This window comes from Ambystoma mexicanum, chromosome 9 (assembly GCF_040938575.1).
Source record: "Ambystoma mexicanum isolate Mex_15411 chromosome 9, UKY_AmexF1_1, whole genome shotgun sequence".
In the NCBI taxonomy this organism is placed as follows: domain Eukaryota; kingdom Metazoa; phylum Chordata; class Amphibia; order Caudata; family Ambystomatidae; genus Ambystoma; species Ambystoma mexicanum.
Genome location: NC_090931.1, coordinates 880,786,627 through 880,795,003, shown reverse-complemented (window position 1 = coordinate 880,795,003; position 8,377 = coordinate 880,786,627).

Sequence of the window (8,377 nt, the reverse complement as noted above, 5' to 3'; positions counted from 1 at the left end):
CAGAGTGCAGCTAAAGAACCTGTTACAAGGCAAGTAAATGCTAACACAAACAAGGTGCTCGCCAATTCAGAGCAAAGAGCCAATCTAATGGTGGCTAAAAACATAGACAAATCAACCCCGTGGGGGAAGGAGGGAAAGGTGACAGGATCTGTGCATGTGAGGAAAGGGAAAGGGGGGAGGAAAAAAGGAGGAAAGGGAACGAAAAATGGGGTGTGCGAGGAAAGGGGCCTACCTGGAGGGGATAGCTGTGCTATCCAGGAGGTCAGTTGAGAGCCGAAAATGAGCTCTCTCCAATGGCGTACCTACGGAGAAGGCGAGACTGATAAGGGACTGGATGTGCCGAGGGGAACGCTGAAAGGAGCGCGGGGAAATTCGCCTACCTGAGGAAAAACGGGGCGAGCACTGAAGGGCTGCAGCCTGCTCGGTCCCAAGGCTGTAAGTGTGCTGTGCGGCTACAGCGGTAAAGGCCAGCTACATCTGACGGTGCATGGAGGCGTGGCACCGTGCGTGAGGGGCGCGTAAGCCAGTCGGCTTTAGCCACGTCACGGGTGTTTGCAAGGATAAGTGGCCTATCACAGGCGCAGCCCGGGCAGGGATCTGGATCGCGGGCGGCCAATCTAAACACGTTATGGAAGGTGTAAGTCTGCTGCCGGGCTGGGACAGGGGCGGCCATGTAAAGAGTAAACAGTAAAAAATAAAAAGTAAAAAAGGCTGGGGGAGAGCCGGGCAAGGCGTGGCCCGTGAGGTGACGTGGGCGCGCGCGGCCTGCTGCCGTGCTGGGAAAGGAGTGGCCATGTACCGAGTTAAAACGCTGGGGAAGAGCCGGGTGGGCGTGGCCCATACGAAGACGTGGGCACGCGCGGAACCAATCAATGGTCGGTGGGTGTATGTCAACAGGACCGGGCTCGTGACGGGGCGGGCAGGGGGAGGAGGGACAGAGCTTACGTATTGGCCCACAGGGGGGCGGGCTGTGAGGAGGGTGCCTGGATCATGAGTAGAGAGTGCGGAGGGTGACCAATGGAAAGATGCTGAAGCGGTTAAAGCTTACAACAAGGAAATAATGGAAACAGTAGAAGTGATGCCAAGAAATGGACTTTAAACAATAAAGAAACTATAAAAAACCCATAAAAAACCAATAAAGGAACTGTAAAGAACTGGTGTATAGGATCCCCGAATGAAACAGATGGATAGATCAAAGGAAGGGCCAGTGAAGTGAAATAAACAAGAGTGATGGGTAGAAAAAGGAGACATAGATGAATGGACCAGAATAACATGTAGCAGAGAAAGAGGGAAGACAAATTGCATCAAACATTGCATATGTTTTCCCATTAACCACACAGATGCATCTGCCGGTGGGTAGTGATTCGTGGAAAATCGTGGTTCAATGTTGTAGCACCGCGAGTTCTTGCCACTGCATTGCTTCATTCAACCCTTGTTTGCAAGTGTTCAAACGGAAAATCCACTTCTGTTCTTGAGTAAAGAGTATGGCATGGTAGTTGCCTCCTCGCTTCGGGTGTTTTATTTTTTCCAAAATGGTCCATTGAAAAGACTCTGCTGTGTGTCCTTCTGCCAGAAAATGCGGAACCATAGGTGCTGTGAGTTTCTTAGTGCGGATGCAAGATCTATGTTCAATCATCCGTTTTTTCACTTCTCGGGCAGTCATCCCAATATAGCGCAGGTGGCACGGACAGGTAATCATATAAATTACTCCTTTGGTGTTGCAGTTGGTGAAAGATTTCTGAATCCAAGGAGTGGTCCAGCCAATGTCAAGACTGGTGCTCCGAGCTGTCTGAGTGCACATTGAACAAAGGCCACAAGGACTATGGCCCACAGGGTTGGTCTGGTTCCATAGGGTGACCTGTGTGTTCTGGGCAGTGTCCGTATATGGTTGCACCGTTTTGACGAGAGTGTCTCTCAGGTTGCGTCTTCTTTTTAGTGCAAACCGTGGCGTGGGCATGTTAGACACACCTGTGTTGAGAATAGGCCATAGAGATTTGATCTCCTTTTTGATCTTATTAAGTAAAGGAGAATAACTCAGTACAGCCGTGATAGTTGTCACATCTGGGTCCTTTTGGTATTGTTCAAGGGTACATGCGCGTGGGATGCTTCTGGCCCTTCTGTATGTATTCCGGACAATCCTCTGTGGATAGCCTCGTTCGATGAGTTGGTTTCTGAGAGTCTTAGACTGAGCAGTATAGTCTTCCGTCCTACTACAGAGACGGCGGTACCTCAGAAATTGGCCAAACGGTAAGTTATCTCTGAGAGATTGGGGATGGTAGCTCGAGTATGCAAGGAGGGAATTCCTATCCGTGTTTTTTCGGTAAACTTTAGAAATGAGCCCGCCTTGTGAGGCCATAATTTCTAGATCCAGAAAGTGGGTCTGGCTTCTGTCTTGTTCCATGGTGAAATGCAAATGGATGTTGCGTGTATTGAGCCATTCATGGAAAGCCGAGAGCTCCTCATTAGAGCCTCTGAAGATGATAAAGATATCATCTATATAGCGTCGCCAGATGAGCAGTTTGTCACGAAAAGGATTGTTTGGCGCATATATATGCTGGATCTCAAAGGAGTTGACATAAAGATTGGCCAAGCTCGGTGCGAAGGTCGCACCCATCGCAGTGCCCGAGATCTGTTGATAGAATTGATCATTGAACATAAAGTAGTTCTTCGTGAGGGCTATTTCAGCCAAGGAGGATATGAAGGTGGAAGGTACCTCGTGGAGGTCGATGCCTGAATCAAGGAGATCTTTGAGCATGGTTAGAGTTTCTTGTTGTGGGATTTTGGTGTACAAAGATTCGATGTCAATGGTGACTAGCCAATCAAGTTCTGGGTTGAATTGTACAGAGTCAAGAAGAATGAGCATAGCTGTGGAGTCTTTTACATAGGATTGCATTTTTGGAATTTCATCCTTAATGAAAAAGTCTACGTATTGAGATGAAGGTTCCAGAATAGACTGAATCCCGGAAACAATGGGACGGCCCGGAGTGGGCAGGGTGGTTTTATGTATTTTTGGAAGGGCGTACATGGCTGGAGTCCTTGGATGCAGTGGCGTAAGGAAAGCTGCTTCCCTTGAGCTGACGTATCCTTCTGCTTCCGCCTCTTCAATGATAGGGGCTATCAAAGCCTGCAGGGAGGCTGTTGGGTCACTTCGAAGTATTTTGTAACTGGAGGTGTCGCAGACCAGGGCATTCACCATATCATTATAGTCGTTGGTATTCTGAATGACTATAGCTCCTCCTTTATCTGCCGGTTTGATGGTTATGGTTTGATTCTTAGCAAGGGCAGAGAGGGCATCAAGTTGGATTTTGGTGCAGTTGTTGTGAACGAATGGAATGTTATCTTCAATTTCTGAAAGTTTTTTCATGAGGGCTTGTTCAAACGTGATGGATTCGGCCGTGTACGCGCTTGATGGTACACAAAACTGAGAGGTGGGTCTGAGACCAGTGACATCCGTTTGTGGATTAGATTTATCTTCAAAAAATTGTTGTAGATGTATTTTCCGTAAAAGTTGATAGCATTCGATCCGGGTTTGAAAGGGATCGTATCTAGCTGTAGGTATGAATGAGAGGCCCTTTTGCAGGATCTCTTCCTCTGGTCGAGTCAATTGGTGCGATGATTTGTTCATAATAAGGGAGGTGGAAAAGTTGTTGCCTGTCCTCTGCTGCGTGTTACAACCGTCGGCTGTGGTGGTGCGCGCCATCTGGGTCCGCGTGGTCCTCTGCCTCGCTGGCCTAAAAAAGGTACCGCAGGGGTGTTGTGTGGTACAGGGATGTTATAATGGACTCTTGAACCTTGACGTCCATAGCCGCCAGAGCTGTTACCGGAGTTAGAACTGGAGTTAGACCATGACCTGTTTTGGCTTCTCTGTGAGTTCTGAAACCGCAATTGTGCTGCATCTCTCCTTGACTGTCGTGCCTCATCTGTGAAATATTCATCGGCAACATACGGGTAGACTTTTACATGAGTGAAGTTCTGCAAGTCTTTTTTGAGCTTCAATATTTTTCTATTGAGATTGGTGTCTTTAAATTCTTTCAAAGATGTTTCCAAAAGAGCTAATTTTGCTGTGTATACGTCAATTTCAATCTTGGTTTTAAGAGTGTTACTTTTAATCGTGAGTTCTGCTAATAATTTATCTGTAACTGTTTTAGCTGTATTGATAATTAGAATCAGCCAGTCTCGAGTGCATTTGTTCGCAATGAAGGACCAATCTTTTCTGAACTGGAGATTGTCTAGGAAAATCCGTGGTTCTATACGGATGATGAGTCCATTTGGGGCAGCGTGGGCCCTCAGGTATTCTGTCAGGAGGGCTCCATGAAGTTCGGAGCGGATGATCTTTTTCTTGAGAATTTCTATTTCATTCCATTCATCGGTGTTACTGTTGATGTTAGGTGCCAGGTCAATCCCAAGCAGGGATGGATTGGCCAGGAGTTCTTCCGCAAAAGCTAGGTAATGACCTTCTGCCATGGTGTGGAAGTGATGGAGGGGGGAGGGAAGAAAAAAGGGGGTAGGTTTGTCTAGAGGTGCTAAGTGACTGAAAATGTGTCGAAGGGCTGGAAAAAGGTCCGGCCTTTCTACTATTTGAATAAATCAAACCCAACAACTGGTTACAGTTGTGCGAAAATCAGACAAAGACAACAGGGTAAATTATGGCTCAAGGTCAATCTTGAGCCATAATTTACCCTGTTGTCTTTGTCTTCATCTGTTTCACCCTTCTACTGACAAAGAATTGTCCAAGGAAAAATGAATACGGTTATGGCCAAATCTCTTCCAGCAATTAGAAAGCCAGCAGCCAAATCGTTCTTCTTACAGTAAAATGACAATAGGCAGACAATCTCCTGACTTTAGAGGCTTTCAAGCCAGGGCACAATCGAAAGATGAGGTGACCCCTTTAGTGACCCTCCTAGGAAGCGCCAAAAGCAGAGCAAGTGTGTCTTCAACACCCACACCTCAAGTTCCAACATGTCCAAGAATTGACAGCATAATGGCCCAATGTTTGAACACATCTGAAGGAGACAGGATTTCCCATTTCTTCCAAGCCCAGAGGTCCATTACCCAAGACCGCTGGACACGGTCAGTGGTTCAATTGGACTTAAGAATACCTCTCACCCTTATTCCCTCTTGATCCTCCCCTCTCCCCACATCTTTCATCGAATCTGTCAGAAGAAATAAAGTTGCTATTAGCAAGTGTGATAGTGTTCCCACTAGACTTGCAGGGGTCTACAACCTGTAGCTCGCCAGATGGATTGCATCCTGGCGGGGACAGTCACCCAGCCAATCAAACAGGAGTGCGACTTGGCTTACCAAGGGAACCCATGGCAGGGGTCCTAAAATCCCTCCCTCACACCCTGCCTACCCAGACTTTCAGGCGCCTAAAGGAGGGCTTCTGTGCAGATTCCTGCGAAAAGACAGTGCACAAAGGAACCAAACCTGGTTTGGCGCATAGAGATGAACACGAGAAAGACTTTTCCAAAAAGAAATGGCGACTAAACCCAGCCGGAACAATAATAAAAACAATATGGTCAAGCAGGTTTAAGTTCGAGGCTACCAAGATAGCCTAAAACAATACCATGGTTATTTAAGATAACCGGGTAGAAAAAATAGGGTAGTTACCACTGCCACCAGCCAAGTTTTAATGGAAAGGGAGCAAAACAATGCTCCAAGAAAAACAGACAAAAAGGGATAAGTAGTAACCCTTTCCTGTACCCCATGTAAAATGGTTTGTACTGCGTCTGTGGATTTAAGAGAGACTAGTAAAGTTAATGGCAACTTTACATGTTTTGGGGGACAGTAGTCAGCCCCAGAAAATGGAGTCTGAGTTGGGAAGTCTAAAAGACAACCCTATGTCACTGCACTAAGGGTGCTGTGTAACACACAGTAAAAAGATGATGCCTGTGGAGTAGGTAAGGCTCCACAGTCCATGAACACAAAAATGTTAAACACACACAGCAAAACACATATAAGAGTGAGAAAAGGGCTCATACTCTTACCAGCTGAAAAAAAAATCCTAGAAATCCAGCAAAGCTGCTGAGGGACTCACTGGGTAAGGGAAATTAGCCATACTTGAGAATTCTCCCTAACAATGATCCATGACAAACCGAAGACTTAACACCCAATCGAGAACATTTGCTCAGCAGAAAGTCGTAATAACACCATTTTGGATTCCATCCAGGAAGAGGAAGACTTAAGAGATTCCTTGAACATAAAAAAAGACAAAGAAATCAGCCAGGACTCCTTCGCGGTGAGGGCATACTCAGTAGTCCCTTAACAGTAATAGAGGCCGCCGTGTTAGTGCAAATTCAGGAAGAAAAAGCGTGAAAATACTTCAACCCCTGCTTAAACTTTTATCTGACTTCGTCTGTAAACACCCAAGTCATCCAGGAAAGAACTGAAGAACTCACTGACGCAGAGATGCTTGAAGCAGTGGAAAAAAAACATGCCACCCCGCAAACAGCGCAAACTCACTGTAGCAATGCCCAAGCCAACTCCACATAGCCAGCAAGCGATGGATGAATCAAATTTGTCCATGAATCAGTCAAAATGGCAGTTTAGCAGGGAAGCACCTGCTACACTACCCCCTCCAATGATGGCTTCATCGCTGTCTGAAAAAGAAACGGCTCTGAGACACTCCCCTATGAACCTTTCACAGAACAAGAGGGATGTAGGGGACCAATGTACTTTCGAATGCTCTAAAACAGAACAACCTATCCATAACAACACTGACGCTCAAGTCGATGAACTTCAACCAAGGTCCTCACACAGCGACAGCCTCCAAATGGACAAAATCGGGGTAGTCAAGTCAAAGACCACTGGAACTAAATCTGTCTTGCAGAATAAACCACTACACGAAAGGAAGTTGGTACAAAGACAAAATGTGCCAGGAGTCACTCTAAATCCAACTAGCGAATCTGTTTGCTTGGAAAAACCAGTAGACCTAGACCCAGATCTGGCAAAAGAGAGCGACAATGATAATAAAAGACCGGAAATACTCCGTTCTGGGACTCAACTCCAGACGAATGGAAATACGTCTGGGGAAAAAACACTCCTAGAAACAAAAATCATCCCAATAAGCTAGTTGAATCCCTGTGCTCAAATCCTAGCTATCATAGCTCACCTCAAAGATTTTCAGTAGAGCTTTCGAATGCAACTTTTCACCAAGTGAGAGCAACATCGACTTCTCGGATATCTTCTCCAACAAAGGCTAGATCTACGCTTCACAGCCTTGCTTCAACTAGAGAAACGCCATCTAAAAAACCAGACACGTTTACACTAATGTCAGCAATAACTATTGCCTTAACGCATTTCACCAAATTATATGAGACAATGAGTGACACACTAAAGGGCCATACATCGATCCAAGCAATGATGTTAAGTAAACTCATTTACCTAGAAAGTTATATTATGGCTGTGGGGTCACAAACAAAGCCCACCTATCCCATCTTAGACCAACACTCCTCTTTGACCTCTAACCTACAAGAAGCTTCATCGGCCCCTAGGAGCTACCCCAGCGTAGAGAAAATCTACAAGACTGAAGGAACACAAACTTCCCCTTTTATAGATCTGACGACCATCTCGGTTTCACCTGTATTAAATCAACCATAAGAAAGGAGTAAATTCCATGCAATGTGATAAATCTCCTTTAGAGCCTATTTTCGAGCAGTTTGGGACACTAAAATGCAAAACACCATTACCAGCACTACTCTTAAAAATCCCAGCGGTCCAGGTTCCATCAAATAAAGTTACCAAAGAAGTTAATTACAACAATCAAAGGTGACAGATATAATCACCAAGATCAACTGAAGACTTCCTTGGTAATGCAGAGATGAGGAACATTACCCAGCACACAACCAAGACTACGCCCCGCTTCCATCCGGGGCTTAGAGAAGAACCAGAAACTCAAAAATCTGGCTATTCAGCCTCTTCAATCTAGTAAAGAAGGAACCGCCTCAATAGTGTCCCCCTTCCTCAAATACAACAAAAAGTCTCAAGATTGAAAAGACCTCTCACCCAATCCCCGTAATCTAAAAAGAACTCATCGAAATGAAGGAGAAAAGCCACACAATAGTAGACATCGAACCTCGGAGTCTGATTATAAAGGGTGCCCTGGAAAAAAACAAGCACACTCAGTATCCGAGTCAAACAGACGAAATCAGCAAAGAGTGCAAGACAAGGCGTCCCTAGGCATTCATTATAGGTCAAGAACGGACACCTGTCATAACAAACATTTAAGTGAGAAAAAAAACAGATGGATACTCAAATTGGGACAGATTCCTGGAAATCGCGATGAAGTCATCCTTAACAGAAGAGCGGTGATCAAACTATTTCATCATATTCCAAAATTACGTTCAATAAAGACATCTGATTTGAAAATTGTAGACCC